At 48.4% G+C, this 15743-nt stretch overlaps 9 non-coding genes across 9 annotated transcripts; all 9 read right to left on the bottom strand.

The window, feature by feature from the left end:
• Positions 1-4198: 4198 nt before the first annotated feature.
• Positions 4199-4389, bottom strand: LOC141246165 (U2 spliceosomal RNA). The gene has a single exon (XR_012309787.1). It is a non-coding gene; the product is annotated as a U2 spliceosomal RNA (small nuclear RNA).
• Positions 4390-5504: 1115 nt separating this feature from the next.
• On the bottom strand, positions 5505-5695 carry LOC141246199 (U2 spliceosomal RNA). The gene has a single exon (XR_012309814.1). It is a non-coding gene; the product is annotated as a U2 spliceosomal RNA (small nuclear RNA).
• Positions 5696-6810: 1115 nt separating this feature from the next.
• Positions 6811-7001, bottom strand: LOC141246207 (U2 spliceosomal RNA). Its single transcript, XR_012309821.1, has one exon. It is a non-coding gene; the product is annotated as a U2 spliceosomal RNA (small nuclear RNA).
• A 1115-nt stretch (positions 7002-8116) lies between these two features.
• Positions 8117-8307, bottom strand: LOC141246212 (U2 spliceosomal RNA). The gene has a single exon (XR_012309826.1). It is a non-coding gene; the product is annotated as a U2 spliceosomal RNA (small nuclear RNA).
• A 1115-nt stretch (positions 8308-9422) lies between these two features.
• On the bottom strand, positions 9423-9613 carry LOC141246206 (U2 spliceosomal RNA). Its single transcript, XR_012309820.1, has one exon. It is a non-coding gene; the product is annotated as a U2 spliceosomal RNA (small nuclear RNA).
• A 1115-nt stretch (positions 9614-10728) lies between these two features.
• Positions 10729-10919, bottom strand: LOC141246172 (U2 spliceosomal RNA). The gene has a single exon (XR_012309790.1). It is a non-coding gene; the product is annotated as a U2 spliceosomal RNA (small nuclear RNA).
• Positions 10920-12034: 1115 nt separating this feature from the next.
• LOC141246219 (U2 spliceosomal RNA) lies at positions 12035-12225 on the bottom strand. Its single transcript, XR_012309833.1, has one exon. It is a non-coding gene; the product is annotated as a U2 spliceosomal RNA (small nuclear RNA).
• Positions 12226-13340: 1115 nt separating this feature from the next.
• LOC141246208 (U2 spliceosomal RNA) lies at positions 13341-13531 on the bottom strand. The gene has a single exon (XR_012309822.1). It is a non-coding gene; the product is annotated as a U2 spliceosomal RNA (small nuclear RNA).
• A 1115-nt stretch (positions 13532-14646) lies between these two features.
• Positions 14647-14828, bottom strand: LOC141246214 (U2 spliceosomal RNA). The gene has a single exon (XR_012309828.1). It is a non-coding gene; the product is annotated as a U2 spliceosomal RNA (small nuclear RNA).
• Positions 14829-15743: the final 915 nt, after the last annotated feature.

Here is a 15743-nt window from a genome sequence, read left to right as displayed (position 1 = left end):
GAACAGACTCGGTCGTACCTGCACATTTCTAAGTGGGAGTACCGTCGGTCTGCTCCTCGGAAATGGGATGTGTGTAGTGCATGCAGCCTACCGAGCTCAGATCCACACTCCATCCTTGCCCGGGAGTGGAATATCACACCTCTGGGTTGAGGTGCAATACCCCTGTAGCAGCCGAATCCTCAGGGTGCTACATTCCCCCCTGGTAAATCACAGCACGTCCTCGGGCTGTAAGAACAAAACACCAAAACATACAATTTTTGCATAACCATCATAATAAAACATCATATAAAACATTGTATATATATATATATCAATAAAACTTTTTCATATCAACATTCTCGTCGTCTCTTGTTTCAGGTTCCTCCTCCGGACACTGTGCAACGTGTGTCCGGGAAAAGTGCGACAGTCTCTTAGAAAAACTGGTTTTCTTATAAAACCGGTAGGGGGCGCTTTAGGAAGCGCAACTATATACAGGGGAAGTTGGCCGCTCTCAGTCCTCGGCCAGGTAGAGGGAAGGGAATGGCTGCTCACAGTCCTCAGCCTGTGGGATGAAGGGGTTAACGGGTAAACAGTTCACTCAGCTGGTCCCAACGGGGACTATATATATTTAGCAACAGTCTCTTTATACCCCGGTCGGGTAACTATTTACATCACTGCTCTGCCGCACTCAACGGCGTCTTCCTCCCGCTCTTTGCTTTTTGCTGGTGGTAACTTCAGACCCGTCCGGGTCCTCTTGCTCCTCCTCCTCGCACCGCAACTCCTCCTCCGTCAGGCGGTGTACGTGGAGGGCGTAAGGTCCTTTGGCACACTTGTGCCGGGTAAAGGTGACCTCGTCTCCGATGTAGAGGTCACGACCTCTGTGCCCCTCCGGCAGATGGGACTCCACATCTCTGCGCGTGACAAAGACGTCGCCGGGGGTGTTGTTGTCTCTAATGAAGCCCCACCCGTGCTGCTGGTTGAACTTTATCACTGTTCCGATGGTGCGGGGACAATGCGCTGCACGGGGGTCCCTCCTGGTCCGGCTCTTCTGCTCCGCGCTCCTCACTTGAGCTTGCTGTTCCCGGACCCGCCTCTCTCTCCGCTCCCTTGCAAACGCCTCGAGCTGTTGGCGGCAGCACTCAGCACGCTCCGCTGCAGCCGCCCTGGTTTCCTGAGTGAACCCCATTAGATCTTCTCCGCTGGGGTCCCACTCAAACTGCGCTTCCGCTAGCGGGGGCGAGATCCTTATTACGGGCTTCGGAGCCGGAATCAGGGGTGCACACATGGCCCCAACCCTCCTCTGGTGCTCCAGTTCGTAATACTTCTGGGGCCAGATGAAAGGCTGCCCGTCCGGCCACGTGTGCTGGGCAAACAAGTCCTCTCCCAGACGCGGCACCCTTGGTTTTACGGGTGCGGGCGCGGTGGTGGTGGCGCCCGGGTTGCCCAGGCCTTGCGGCCAGGCCTGGGGCACCTGGAAGGTGAAGGGCACCGTTAGGACGGCGGCGCCCTGGGCTACCTGGCCTTGCGACCAGGCCGGAGGCTCCGCGGAGGTAGGGGGCGCTGTTGGTGATGCGACGCCCGGGAATTCTAGGCCCTGCGACCAGGCTGGTGGTACTTCCTGCTTGGTCACGCTCGGGGTCGAGGCGTGTGACGTCACAGGGGTCGCGGCGGCGGCTTCCGGTTGGGGCCTAGTCTGCGTCGGTGACATGGCGTTTTCGGGCACAGCAGGGGGACTTTCGGGCTCTGCGACGGGGAGCTGGGGCAGGTAAGCGGTGTCTCGGCTTGGGGTATAGGCGTCCCCTTTACCTGCCTCCATGCGTTCGGCTCCCTCCTCGGCGCCGTCTCCGGCCTTGGGTCCTCCCGCGCCATCCTCAGAGGCGGTCTCCTTCCTCATCTCGGCTGGCGTGCTCCGGGTCTTGGTTTCAGCTTGCGTCTTGGTTTCAGCTTGCTGGGCCATCTCCCGGCTCCATTCCGCCAATATCTCGCGCTGTACCCGGGCCATCCTCCGTGCGAGGCCCTCCAGGGCAGTCTGTGCACACTCCCGGTCTCGGGGGAGCTGTGCAAGGACCTCCACTAGGCCTAGTGGGGTCGTGGTGTCCAGCAGGCTCCTGACCAACGGGTCGGTGCTGCTCTGCTCTTCTTCCAGCAGGCTCCTGGCCAGCGGGCCGGTGCTGCTCTGCTCTCTGGACATCTCCGGGTGAGCTTCTCTGCTACTCCTCGTTAGACTTCTTGCCTCCGGGTGCGCTCGCTCCAGACTGCTCCAGGCGGCACCCATCCTCGTTCCTTTCTTTCGTCTCCTCCCACTTCGAGGGCGGTCCCGGGGCAACTCGGTGACTGTCAGCTCCAGGGGTAGTTCTTTCACGCTGACAGACACCTCCAGCATCACAGTCTCTGTTGGTGGGGGCGGTTTCCACTTTTGGCGCCATTTTCTGTCCCGGCCCACGATGGGAGGCGGCCTCTCGCCCTCCTTTGGCACGCCCATAATGGCGTCCGCTGCTCTTCCAAGGCGGGAAATCTTCGGATTTGGCGGGAAGCGTCGCCCAGTGGCGGGAAACTCTGCAGATGGCGGGAACAAGCTGGAAATGGCGGACAATCGGCGGGAATCGACTGGTGATGGAGTCCGATGGCGTGGACCCTTCGGAACCGGCAGGAGACTTCTTTCTGAGGTAAACTTGCACTTTTCTTCAGGCACGCAGTACCCGGGTGTTGCGGGCACGTAATCCTGCCGACTACGCCAAAGTTGACGCACCCCCTGGGACATATTCCTTTTTGAGGGGAATACCCGGCACCGGATCAGATGGGGGGTTGTAGTCTCCGAGCGGCTGTGACCCGGCCCGTGCCCAGGGCGTCAAACTCAGTGTTGTGTGGCAGTCTTACAGATCTTATTAAGAGTTCTTTTGTGTCGACTACGCCACCCGTTGTGATGCGGTCACTGTGGCCGCCGCTGCAGCAGGGTCCGCTGAGGCTGATGGTGGGTGCGCAGCTTGGTGGGATAACCCCCAACGGCAGGGGTATAGCCTCAGGGGGGACAGGTGTAGAGGATGGGGGTTGTGGTAGTGCAGTGCAGACGGCAATGAAGACAGAGTCGGGTTGTGCAGTTAAGGGTGTTTACTTACTGCAGATGTTGTACTGGTCACTCCAGCTTTGAGTGACCACCCGAGCCGTGCTGCGTCCACCAGGTCCTGGATCCAGCCAACCCCCAAACAAGTCCGGAGCGTGGCCCTGAGCTCTCCTTCTGTCCCGTTCTCTGGCCGTCCCCACCAGTGATCCACCTAGGTCCAGCTCCCTCGGGCCTTCTGTTGGGACACCCTTGGCCTTGGGTTCCCTGACCCTTCATGTGGTGTGCCTTCAGGGTGGATGTGATGGGTGACCGTGACAAAGGCTGCCCACGGTCTCCGGTCTCTGGCTGGGGAGTGTTTTTACCCCCACCAGCTTGGGTTCCGGAACCCTGTGCCGACTCCTCACCCGGTGCTTTAATTTGGGTTCTTGGGTCCTCTCTGCTGTTTCCCCCCTCTGGGTCTTTCTCTCTCTTCTCCTCTCTCACTCTGGGTCCTTCTTCTCCTCTGCTCCTGACTTGTTCTCTGCATCTGACCCTGATCTTAGTTGGTGCCCACCTTATATACACCCTCTATGTGTGAGCTCAGGTGACCAGCACCCAATGAGCTCCTAACTTTACCCAGGCTGCTCCCCCTATCTGCCCCTACACTACTTGGGATGTACCACCCCCCTCCCACTCCAGCCAGGAACAGACTCGGTCGTACCTGCACATTTCTAAGTGGGAGTACCGTCGGTCTGCTCCTCGGAAATGGGATGTGTGTAGTGCATGCAGCCTACCGAGCTCAGATCCACACTCCATCCTTGCCCGGGAGTGGAATATCACACCTCTGGGTTGAGGTGCAATACCCCTGTAGCAGCCGAATCCTCAGGGTTCTACAAAAGCTCCAAAATGCTTGCCTAATATGTCTGTTTATCCAAAAGGAAGTAAAAAGGGAGAGCTGGAAAGATAGCATTGCATCACATTACATGGCAATGCAATGCACAGTTGCTGAAGTTGAACCAAAATGAGCTTGTAATCTGGCTTCTGCAACTTTGAACATGAAAAATCCAATGAGGAGAAGAAAAGCAGAGCCAAAGAGTCCATCCCAAAATCCGACAAACAAGCAAAATGAACAAAAAACATTGAATTCAATTCTTTCTGATTTTAGAAACTGCATTAAAGAAGGGGTGCACCGCTCCTGGAGATACTGCAATACCAGGTCAATGCGTGGAGTGGACAGAGCAAGCTCTTTTTCCATCTCCCTGTTCTAAAAATCCATTTAATATATGGTCCCCAGATAGGGGACGTATCAGATATTAAACTGATAAGAACAGATACTACACTTGATCTTAGCCAAAAGGCCGAGAAGCGATAACCAGAATTGGTTTCAAACTACGGAGCCACCCAAGGATCCTAAAAAGTCCATTTGTGGAGATGAGCTCCTGGACTCCCGTTAAGAAGACATGTTGTCAACCTCTAGATCCCTTACATGCCTGCACTTTTCGGCTTGCTGCTGCTGCAATCCACGCGTTTTAGATCTGCATAACTCCACCTCTTTAAACACAGCACCTTCACCCCCTGCTGTTCCCACCCGCCTCAACACCGATGGAAGGGAGGAGAACCAATTAAGGCGGGGGGTGGGGTGAAACAAGCAGCTGTCTACCCTTAGCAGGAGGGCTCCTGATTATATACCTCTCCTGCTGCTGCTGCTGCTGGCTGTCCAGCAGCAGACTGAAGGTGGCTGCTGCTGTGCACAGGTATATAAAGGCTCAGAGCCTATTATGACACGCGCAGCCAGCGTTCCATTGCCACATTCCATCTACTGCAGGCAGGATACCTGGCTGGCTGAATGTCGCTGAGAAGCTCACAGAGACCGCCATAAGCAACAGTTTAACAGAATGCCACAGACTAATCAACCAAACTTTTTGGGTTGGGTTCTCTTTTATAGTCTGCAGGCATTAAATGAAAGAAGTCAGTGTTCCAGCAGAAGGAGACAACGTTTCAGAAAAGGCATTGTAGCAAACCAAAAAAGAAATTTTAAGCGCAGCAGAGTAACCAGCGCACATACCTGTTAGCTCAGGTGAGTTTAAAAGGCTGCTGTTGATAACAAGGGCATTTGCTAAATAGATGGTGTGTGTGCAACAATATACTGAAAGGTCAATTATATTGTGCAGCTTATCTCACCACCTGTAGTTATTTAGGTGAAAGCTCCAAAATGCTTGCCTAATATGTCTGTTTATCCAAAAGGAAGTAAAAAGGGAGAGCTAGAAAGATAGCATTGCATCACATTACATGGCAATGCAATGCACAGTTGCTGAAGTTGAACCAAAATGAGCTTGTAATCTGGCTTCTGCAACTTTGAACATGAAAAATCCAATGAGGAGAAGAAAAGCAGAGCCAAAGAGTCCATCCCAAAATCCGACAAACAAGCAAAATGAACAAAAAACATTGAATTCAATTCTTTCTGATTTTAGAAACTGCATTAAAGAAGGGGTGCACCGGTCCTGGAGATATTGCAATACCAGGTCAATGCGTGGAGTGGACAGAGCAAGCTCTTTTTCCATCTCCCTGTTCTAAAAATCCATTTAATATATGGTCCCCAGATAGGGGACGTATCAGATATTAAACTGATAAGAACAGATACTACACTTGATCTTAGCCAAAAGGCCGAGAAGCGATAACCAGAATTGGTTTCAAACTACGGAGCCACCCAAGGATCCTAAAAAGTCCATTTGTGGAGATGAGCTCCTGGACTCCCGTTAAGAAGACATGTTGTCAACCTCTAGATCCCTTACATGCCTGCACTTTTCGGCTTGCTGCTGCTGCAATCCACGCGTTTTAGATCTGCATAACTCCACCTCTTTAAACACAGCACCTTCACCCCCTGCTGTTCCCACCCGCCTCAACACCGTTGGAAGGGAGGAGAACCAATTAAGGCGGGGGGTGGGGTGGAACGAGCAGCTGTCTACCCTTAGCAGGAGGGCTCCTGATTACATACCTCTCCTGCTGCTGCTGCTGCTGGCTGTCCAGCAGCAGACTGAAGGTGGCTGCTGCTGTGCACAGGTATATAAAGGCTCAGAGCCTATTATGACACGCGCAGCCAGCGTTCCATTGCCACATTCCATCTACTGCAGGCAGGATACCTGGCTGGCTGAATGTCGCTGAGAAGCTCACAGAGACCGCCATAAGCAACAGTTTAACAGAATGCCACAGACTAATCAACCAAACTTTTTGGGTTGGGTTCTCTTTTATAGTCTGCAGGCATTAAATGAAAGAAGTCAGTGTTCCAGCAGAAGGAGACAACGTTTCAGAAAAGGCATTGTAGCAAACCAAAAAAGAAATTTTAAGCGCAGCAGAGTAACCAGCGCACATACCTGTTAGCTCAGGTGAGTTTAAAAGGCTGCTGTTGATAACAAGGGCATTTGCTAAATAGATGGTGTGTGTGCAACAATATACTGAAAGGTCAATTATATTGTGCAGCTTATCTCACCACCTGTAGTTATTTAGGTGAAAGCTCCAAAATGCTTGCCTAATATGTCTGTTTATCCAAAAGGAAGTAAAAAGGGAGAGCTAGAAAGATAGCATTGCATCACATTACATGGCAATGCAATGCACTTTTGCTGAAGTTGAACCAAAATGAGCTTGTAATCTGGCTTCTGCAACTTTGAACATGAAAAATCCAATGAGGAGAAGAAAAGCAGAGCCAAAGAGTCCATCCCAAAATCCGACAAACAAGCAAAATGAACAAAAAACATTGAATTCAATTCTTTCTGATTTTAGAAACTGCATTAAAGAAGGGGTGCACCGGTCCTGGAGATACTGCAATACCAGGTCAATGCGTGGAGTGGACAGAGCAAGCTCTTTTTCCATCTCTCTGTTCTAAAAATCCATTTAATATATGGTCCCCAGATAGGGGACGTATCAGATATTAAACTGATAAGAACAGATACTACACTTGATCTTAGCCAAAAGGCCGAGAAGCGATAACCAGAATTGGTTTCAAACTACGGAGCCACCCAAGGATCCTAAAAAGTCCATTTGTGGAGATGAGCTCCTGGACTCCCGTTAAGAAGACATGTTGTCAACCTCTAGATCCCTTACATGCCTGCACTTTTCGGCTTGCTGCTGCTGCAATCCACGCGTTTTAGATCTGCATAACTCCACCTCTTTAAACACAGCACCTTCACCCCCTGCTGTTCCCACCCGCCTCAACACCGTTGGAAGGGAGGAGAACCAATTAAGGCGGGGGGTGGGGTGGAACGAGCAGCTGTCTACCCTTAGCAGGAGGGCTCCTGATTACATACCTCTCCTGCTGCTGCTGCTGCTGGCTGTCCAGCAGCAGACTGAAGGTGGCTGCTGCTGTGCACAGGTATATAAAGGCTCAGAGCCTATTATGACACGCGCAGCCAGCGTTCCATTGCCACATTCCATCTACTGCAGGCAGGATACCTGGCTGGCTGAATGTCGCTGAGAAGCTCACAGAGACCGCCATAAGCAACAGTTTAACAGAATGCCACAGACTAATCAACCAAACTTTTTGGGTTGGGTTCTCTTTTATAGTCTGCAGGCATTAAATGAAAGAAGTCAGTGTTTCAGCAGAAGGAGACAACGTTTCAGAAAAGGCATTGTAGCAAACCAAAAAAGAAATTTTAAGCGCAGCAGAGTAACCAGCGCACATACCTGTTAGCTCAGGTGAGTTTAAAAGGCTGCTGTTGATAACAAGGGCATTTGCTAAATAGATGGTGTGTGTGCAACAATATACTGAAAGGTCAATTATATTGTGCAGCTTATCTCACCACCTGTAGTTATTTAGGTGAAAGCTCCAAAATGCTTGCCTAATATGTCTGTTTATCCAAAAGGAAGTAAAAAGGGAGAGCTAGAAAGATAGCATTGCATCACATTACATGGCAATGCAATGCACAGTTGCTGAAGTTGAACCAAAATGAGCTTGTAATCTGGCTTCTGCAACTTTGAACATGAAAAATCCAATGAGGAGAAGAAAAGCAGAGCCAAAGAGTCCATCCCAAAATCCGACAAACAAGCAAAATGAACAAAAAACATTGAATTCAATTCTTTCTGATTTTAGAAACTACATTAAAGAAGGGGTGCACCGGTCCTGGAGATACTGCAATACCAGGTCAATGCGTGGAGTGGACAGAGCAAGCTCTTTTTCCATCTCCCTGTTCTAAAAATCCATTTAATATATGGTCCCCAGATAGGGGACGTATCAGATATTAAACTGATAAGAACAGATACTACACTTGAACTTAGCCAAAAGGCCGAGAAGCGATAACCAGAATTGGTTTCAAACTACGGAGCCACCCAAAGATCCTAAAAAGTCCATTTGTGGAGATGAGCTCCTGGACTCCCGTTAAGAAGACATGTTGTCAACCTCTAGATCCCTTACATGCCTGCACTTTTCGGCTTGCTGCTGCTGCAATCCACGCGTTTTAGATCTGCATAACTCCACCTCTTTAAACACAGCACCTTCACCCCCTGCTGTTCCCACCCGCCTCAACACCGTTGGAAGGGAGGAGAACCAATTAAGGCGGGGGGTGGGGTGGAACGAGCAGCTGTCTACCCTTAGCAGGAGGGCTCCTGATTACATACCTCTCCTGCTGCTGCTGCTGCTGGCTGTCCAGCAGCAGACTGAAGGTGGCTGCTGTTGTGCACAGGTATATAAAGGCTCAGAGCCTATTATGACACGCGCAGCCAGCGTTCCATTGCCACATTCCATCTACTGCAGGCAGGATACCTGGCTGGCTGAATGTCGCTGAGAAGCTCACAGAGACCGCCATAAGCAACAGTTTAACAGAATGCCACAGACTAATCAACCAAACTTTTTGGGTTGGGTTCTCTTTTATAGTCTGCAGGCATTAAATGAAAGAAGTCAGTGTTCCAGCAGAAGGAGACAACGTTTCAGAAAAGGCATTGTAGCAAACCAAAAAAGAAATTTTAAGCGCAGCAGAGTAACCAGCGCACATACCTGTTAGCTCAGGTGAGTTTAAAAGGCTGCTGTTGATAACAAGGGCATTTGCTAAATAGATGGTGTGTGTGCAACAATATACTGAAAGGTCAATTATATTGTGCAGCTTATCTCACCACCTGTAGTTATTTAGGTGAAAGCTCCAAAATGCTTGCCTAATATGTCTGTTTATCCAAAAGGAAGTAAAAAGGGAGAGCTAGAAAGATAGCATTGCATCACATTACATGGCAATGCAATGCACAGTTGCTGAAGTTGAACCAAAATGAGCTTGTAATCTGGCTTCTGCAACTTTGAACATGAAAAATCCAATGAGGAGAAGAAAAGCAGAGCCAAAGAGTCCATCCCAAAATCCGACAAACAAGCAAAATGAACAAAAAACATTGAATTCAATTCTTTCTGATTTTAGAAACTGCATTAAAGAAGGGGTGCAACGGTCCTGGAGATACTGCAATACCAGGTCAATGCGTGGAGTGGACAGAGCAAGCTCTTTTTCCATCTCCCTGTTCTAAAAATCCATTTAATATATGGTCCCCAGATAGGGGACGTATCAGATATTAAACTGATAAGAACAGATACTACACTTGATCTTAGCCAAAAGGCCGAGAAGCGATAACCAGAATTGGTTTCAAACTACGGAGCCACCCAAGGATCCTAAAAAGTCCATTTGTGGAGATGAGCTCCTGGACTCCCGTTAAGAAGACATGTTGTCAACCTCTAGATCCCTTACATGCCTGCACTTTTCGGCTTGCTGCTGCTGCAATCCACGCGTTTTAGATCTGCATAACTCCACCTCTTTAAACACAGCACCTTCACCCCCTGCTGTTCCCACCCGCCTCAACACCGTTGGAAGGGAGGAGAACCAATTAAGGCGGGGGGTGGGGTGGAACGAGCAGCTGTCTACCCTTAGCAGGAGGGCTCCTGATTACATACCTCTCCTGCTGCTGCTGCTGCTGGCTGTCCAGCAGCAGACTGAAGGTGGCTGCTGCTGTGCACAGGTATATAAAGGCTCAGAGCCTATTATGACACGCGCAGCCAGCGTTCCATTGCCACATTCCATCTACTGCAGGCAGGATACCTGGCTGGCTGAATGTCGCTGAGAAGCTCACAGAGACCGCCATAAGCAACAGTTTAACAGAATGCCACAGACTAATCAACCAAACTTTTTGGGTTGGGTTCTCTTTTATAGTCTGCAGGCATTAAATGAAAGAAGTCAGTGTTCCAGCAGAAGGAGACAACGTTTCAGAAAAGGCATTGTAGCAAACCAAAAAAGAAATTTTAAGCGCAGCAGAGTAACCAGCGCACATACCTGTTAGCTCAGGTGAGTTTAAAAGGCTGCTGTTGATAACAAGGGCATTTGCTAAATAGATGGTGTGTGTGCAACAATATACTGAAAGGTCAATTATATTGTGCAGCTTATCTCACCACCTGTAGTTATTTAGGTGAAAGCTCCAAAATGCTTGCCTAATATGTCTGTTTATCCAAAAGGAAGTAAAAAGGGAGAGCTAGAAAGATAGCATTGCATCACATTACATGGCAATGCAATGCACAGTTGCTGAAGTTGAACCAAAATGAGCTTGTAATCTGGCTTCTGCAACTTTGAACATGAAAAATCCAATGAGGAGAAGAAAAGCAGAGCCAAAGAGTCCATCCCAAAATCCGACAAACAAGCAAAATGAACAAAAAACATTGAATTCAATTCTTTCTGATTTTAGAAACTGCATTAAAGAAGGGGTGCACCGGTCCTGGAGATACTGCAATACCAGGTCAATGCGTGGAGTGGACAGAGCAAGCTCTTTTTCCATCTCCCTGTTCTAAAAATCCATTTAATATATGGTCCCCAGATAGGGGACGTATCAGATATTAAACTGATAAGAACAGATACTACACTTGATCTTAGCCAAAAGGCCGAGAAGCGATAACCAGAATTGGTTTCAAACTACGGAGCCACCCAAGGATCCTAAAAAGTCCATTTGTGGAGATGAGCTCCTGGACTCCCGTTAAGAAGACATGTTGTTAACCTCTAGATCCCTTACATGCCTGCACTTTTCGGCTTGCTGCTGCTGCAATCCACGCGTTTTAGATCTGCATAACTCCACCTCTTTAAACACAGCACCTTCGCCCCCTGCTGTTCCCACCCGCCTCAACACCGTTGGAAGGGAGGAGAACCAATTAAGGCGGGGGGTGGGGTGGAACGAGCAGCTGTCTACCCTTAGCAGGAGGGCTCCTGATTACATACCTCTCCTGCTGCTGCTGCTGCTGGCTGTCCAGCAGCAGACTGAAGGTGGCTGCTGCTGTGCACAGGTATATAAAGGCTCAGAGCCTATTATGACACGCGCAGCCAGCGTTCCATTGCCACATTCCATCTACTGCAGGCAGGATACCTGGCTGGCTGAATGTCGCTGAGAAGCTCACAGAGACCGCCATAAGCAACAGTTTAACAGAATGCCACAGACTAATCAACCAAACTTTTTGGGTTGGGTTCTCTTTTATAGTCTGCAGGCATTAAATGAAAGAAGTCAGTGTTCCAGCAGAAGGAGACAACGTTTCAGAAAAGGCATTGTAGCAAACCAAAAAAGAAATTTTAAGCGCAGCAGAGTAACCAGCGCACATACCTGTTAGCTCAGGTGAGTTTAAAAGGCTGCTGTTGATAACAAGGGCATTTGCTAAATAGATGGTGTGTGTGCAACAATATACTGAAAGGTCAATTATATTGTGCAGCTTATCTCACCACCTGTAGTTATTTAGGTGAAAGCTCCAAAATGCTTGCCTAATATGTCTGTTTATCCAAAAGGAAGTAAAAAGGGAGAGCTAGAAAGATAGCATTGCATCACATTACATGGCAATGCAATGCACAGTTGCTGAAGTTGAACCAAAATGAGCTTGTAATCTGGCTTCTGCAACTTTGAACATGAAAAATCCAATGAGGAGAAGAAGAGCAGAGCCAAAGAGTCCATCCCAAAATCCGACAAACAAGCAAAATGAACAAAAAACATTGAATTCAATTCTTTCTGATTTTAGAAACTGCATTAAAGAAGGGGTGCACCGGTCCTGGAGATACTGCAATACCAGGTCAATGCGTGGAGTGGACAGAGCAAGCTCTTTTTCCATCTCCCTGTTCTAAAAATCCATTTAATATATGGTCCCCAGATAGGGGACGTATCAGATATTAAACTGATAAGAACAGATACTACACTTGATCTTAGCCAAAAGGCCGAGAAGCGATAACCAGAATTGGTTTCAAACTACGGAGCCACCCAAGGATCCTAAAAAGTCCATTTGTGGAGATGAGCTCCTGGACTCCCGTTAAGAAGACATGTTGTCAACCTCTAGATCCCTTACATGCCTGCACTTTTCGGCTTGCTGCTGCTGCAATCCACGCGTTTTAGATCTGCATAACTCCACCTCTTTAAACACAGCACCTTCACCCCCTGCTGTTCCCACCCGCCTCAACACCGTTGGAAGGGAGGAGAACCAATTAAGGCGGGGGGTGGGGTGGAACGAGCAGCTGTCTACCCTTAGCAGGAGGGCTCCTGATTACATACCTCTCCTGCTGCTGCTGCTGCTGGCTGTCCAGCAGCAGACTGAAGGTGGCTGCTGCTGTGCACAGGTATATAAAGGCTCAGAGCCTATTATGACACGCGCAGCCAGCGTTCCATTGCCACATTCCATCTACTGCAGGCAGGATACCTGGCTGGCTGAATGTCGCTGAGAAGCTCACAGAGACCGCCATAAGCAACAGTTTAACAGAATGCCACAGACTAATCAACCAAACTTTTTGGGTTGGGTTCTCTTTTATAGTCTGCAGGCATTAAATGAAAGAAGTCAGTGTTCCAGCAGAAGGAGACAACGTTTCAGAAAAGGCATTGTAGCAAACCAAAAAAGAAATTTTAAGCGCAGCAGAGTAACCAGCGCACATACCTGTTAGCTCAGGTGAGTTTAAAAGGCTGCTGTTGATAACAAGGGCATTTGCTAAATAGATGGTGTGTGTGCAACAATATACTGAAAGGTCAATTATATTGTGCAGCTTATCTCACCACCTGTAGTTATTTAGGTGAAAGCTCCAAAATGCTTGCCTAATATGTCTGTTTATCCAAAAGGAAGTAAAAAGGGAGAGCTAGAAAGATAGCATTGCATCACATTACATGGCAATGCAATGCACAGTTGCTGAAGTTGAACCAAAATGAGCTTGTAATCTGGCTTCTGCAACTTTGAACATGAAAAATCCAATGAGGAGAAGAAAAGCAGAGCCAAAGAGTCCATCCCAAAATCCGACAAACAAGCAAAATGAACAAAAAACATTGAATTCAATTCTTTCTGATTTTAGAAACTGCATTAAAGAAGGGGTGCACCGGTCCTGGAGATACTGCAATACCAGGTCAATGCGTGGAGTGGACAGAGCAAGCTCTTTTTCCATCTCCCTGTTCTAAAAATCCATTTAATATATGGTCCCCAGATAGGGGACGTATCAGATATTAAACTGATAAGAACAGATACTACACTTGATCTTAGCCAAAAGGCCGAGAAGCGATAACCAGAATTGGTTTCAAACTACGGAGCCACCCAAGGATCCTAAAAAGTCCATTTGTGGAGATGAGCTCCTGGACTCCCGTTAAGAAGACATGTTGTCAACCTCTAGATCCCTTGCATGCCTGCACTTTTCGGCTTGCTGCTGCTGCAATCCACGCGTTTTAGATCTGCATAACTCCACCTCTTTAAACACAGCACCTTCACCCCCTGCTGTTCCCACCCGCCTCAACACCGTTGGAAGGGAGGAGAACCAATTAAGGCGGGGGGTGGGGTGGAACGAGCAGCTGTCTACCCTTAGCAGGAGGGCTCCTGATTACATACCTCTCCTGCTGCTGCTGCTGCTGGCTGTCCAGCAGCAGACTGAAGGTGGCTGCTGCTGTGCACAGGTATATAAAGGCTCAGAGCCTATTATGACACGCGCAGCCAGCGTTCCATTGCCACATTCCATCTACTGCAGGCAGGATACCTGGCTGGCTGAATGTCGCTGAGAAGCTCACAGAGACCGCCATAAGCAACAGTTTAACAGAATGCCACAGACTAATCAACCAAACTTTTTGGGTTGGGTTCTCTTTTATAGTCTGCAGGCATTAAATGAAAGAAGTCAGTGTTCCAGCAGAAGAAGACAACGTTTCAGAAAAGGCATTGTAGCAAACCAAAAAAGAAATTTTAAGCGCAGCAGAGTAACCAGCGCACATACCTGTTAGCTCAGGTGAGTTTAAAAGGCTGCTGTTGATAACAAGGGCATTTGCTAAATAGATGGTGTGTGTGCAACAATATACTGAAAGGTCAATTATATTGTGCAGCTTATCTCACCACCTGTAGTTATTTAGGTGAAAGCTCCAAAATGCTTGCCTAATATGTCTGTTTATCCAAAAGGAAGTAAAAAGGGAGAGCTAGAAAGATAGCATTGCATCACATTACATGGCAATGCAATGCACAGTTGCTGAAGTTGAACCAAAATGAGCTTGTAATCTGGCTTCTGCAACTTTGAACATGAAAAATCCAATGAGGAGAAGAAAAGCAGAGCCAAAGAGTCCATCCCAAAATCCGACAAACAAGCAAAATGAACAAAAAACATTGAATTCAATTCTTTCTGATTTTAGAAACTGCATTAAAGAAGGGGTGCACCGGTCCTGGAGATACTGCAATACCAGGTCAATGCGTGGAGTGGACAGAGCAAGCTCTTTTTCCATCTCCCTGTTCTAAAAATCCATTTAATATATGGTCCCCAGATAGGGGACGTATCAGATATTAAACTGATAAGAACACTTGATCTTAGCCAAAAGGCCGAGAAGCGATAACCAGAATTGGTTTCAAACTACGGAGCCACCCAAGGATCCTAAAAAGTCCATTTGTGGAGATGAGCTCCTGGACTCCCGTTAAGAAGACATGTTGTCAACTTCTAGATCCCTTACATGCCTGCACTTTTCGGCTTGCTGCTGCTGCAATCCACGCGTTTTAGATCTGCATAACTCCACCTCTTTAAACACAGCACCTTCACCCCCTGCTGTTCCCACCCGCCTCAACACCGTTGGAAGGGAGGAGAACCAATTAAGGCGGGGGGTGGGGTGGAACGAGCAGCTGTCTACCCTTAGCAGGAGGGCTCCTGATTACATACCTCTCCTGCTGCTGCTGCTGCTGGCTGTCCAGCAGCAGACTGAAGGTGGCTGCTGCTGTGCACAGGTATATAAAGGCTCAGAGCCTATTATGACACGCGCAGCCAGCGTTCCATTGCCACATTCCATCTACTGCAGGCAGGATACCTGGCTGGCTGAATGTCGCTGAGAAGCTCACAGAGACCGCCATAAGCAACAGTTTAACAGAATGCCACAGACTAATCAACCAAATTTTTTGGGTTGGGTTCTCTTTTATAGTCTGCAGGCATTAAATGAAAGAAGTCAGTGTTCCAGCAGAAGGAGACAACGTTTCAGAAAAGGCATTGTAGCAAACCAAAAAAGAAATTTTAAGCGCAGCAGAGTAACCAGCGCACATACCTGTTAGCTCAGGTGAGTTTAAAAGGCTGCTGTTGATAACAAGGGCATTTGCTAAATAGATGGTGTGTGTGCAACAATATACTGAAAGGTCAATTATATTGTGCAGCTTATCTCACCACCTGTAGTTATTTAGGTGAAAGCTCCAAAATGCTTGCCTAATATGTCTGTTTATCCAAAAGGAAGTAAAAAGGGAGAGCTAGAAAGATAGCATTGCATCACA

This window comes from Phyllobates terribilis, unplaced genomic scaffold (genome assembly GCF_046119375.1).
Source record: "Phyllobates terribilis strain yellow unplaced genomic scaffold, ASM4611937v1 Scaffold_2348__1_contigs__length_138815, whole genome shotgun sequence".
In the NCBI taxonomy this organism is placed as follows: Eukaryota; Metazoa; Chordata; class Amphibia; order Anura; family Dendrobatidae; genus Phyllobates; species Phyllobates terribilis.
The sequence above is the reverse complement of the archived record's forward strand: the minus strand, read 5'-3'. Positions and strand labels throughout refer to the sequence as shown.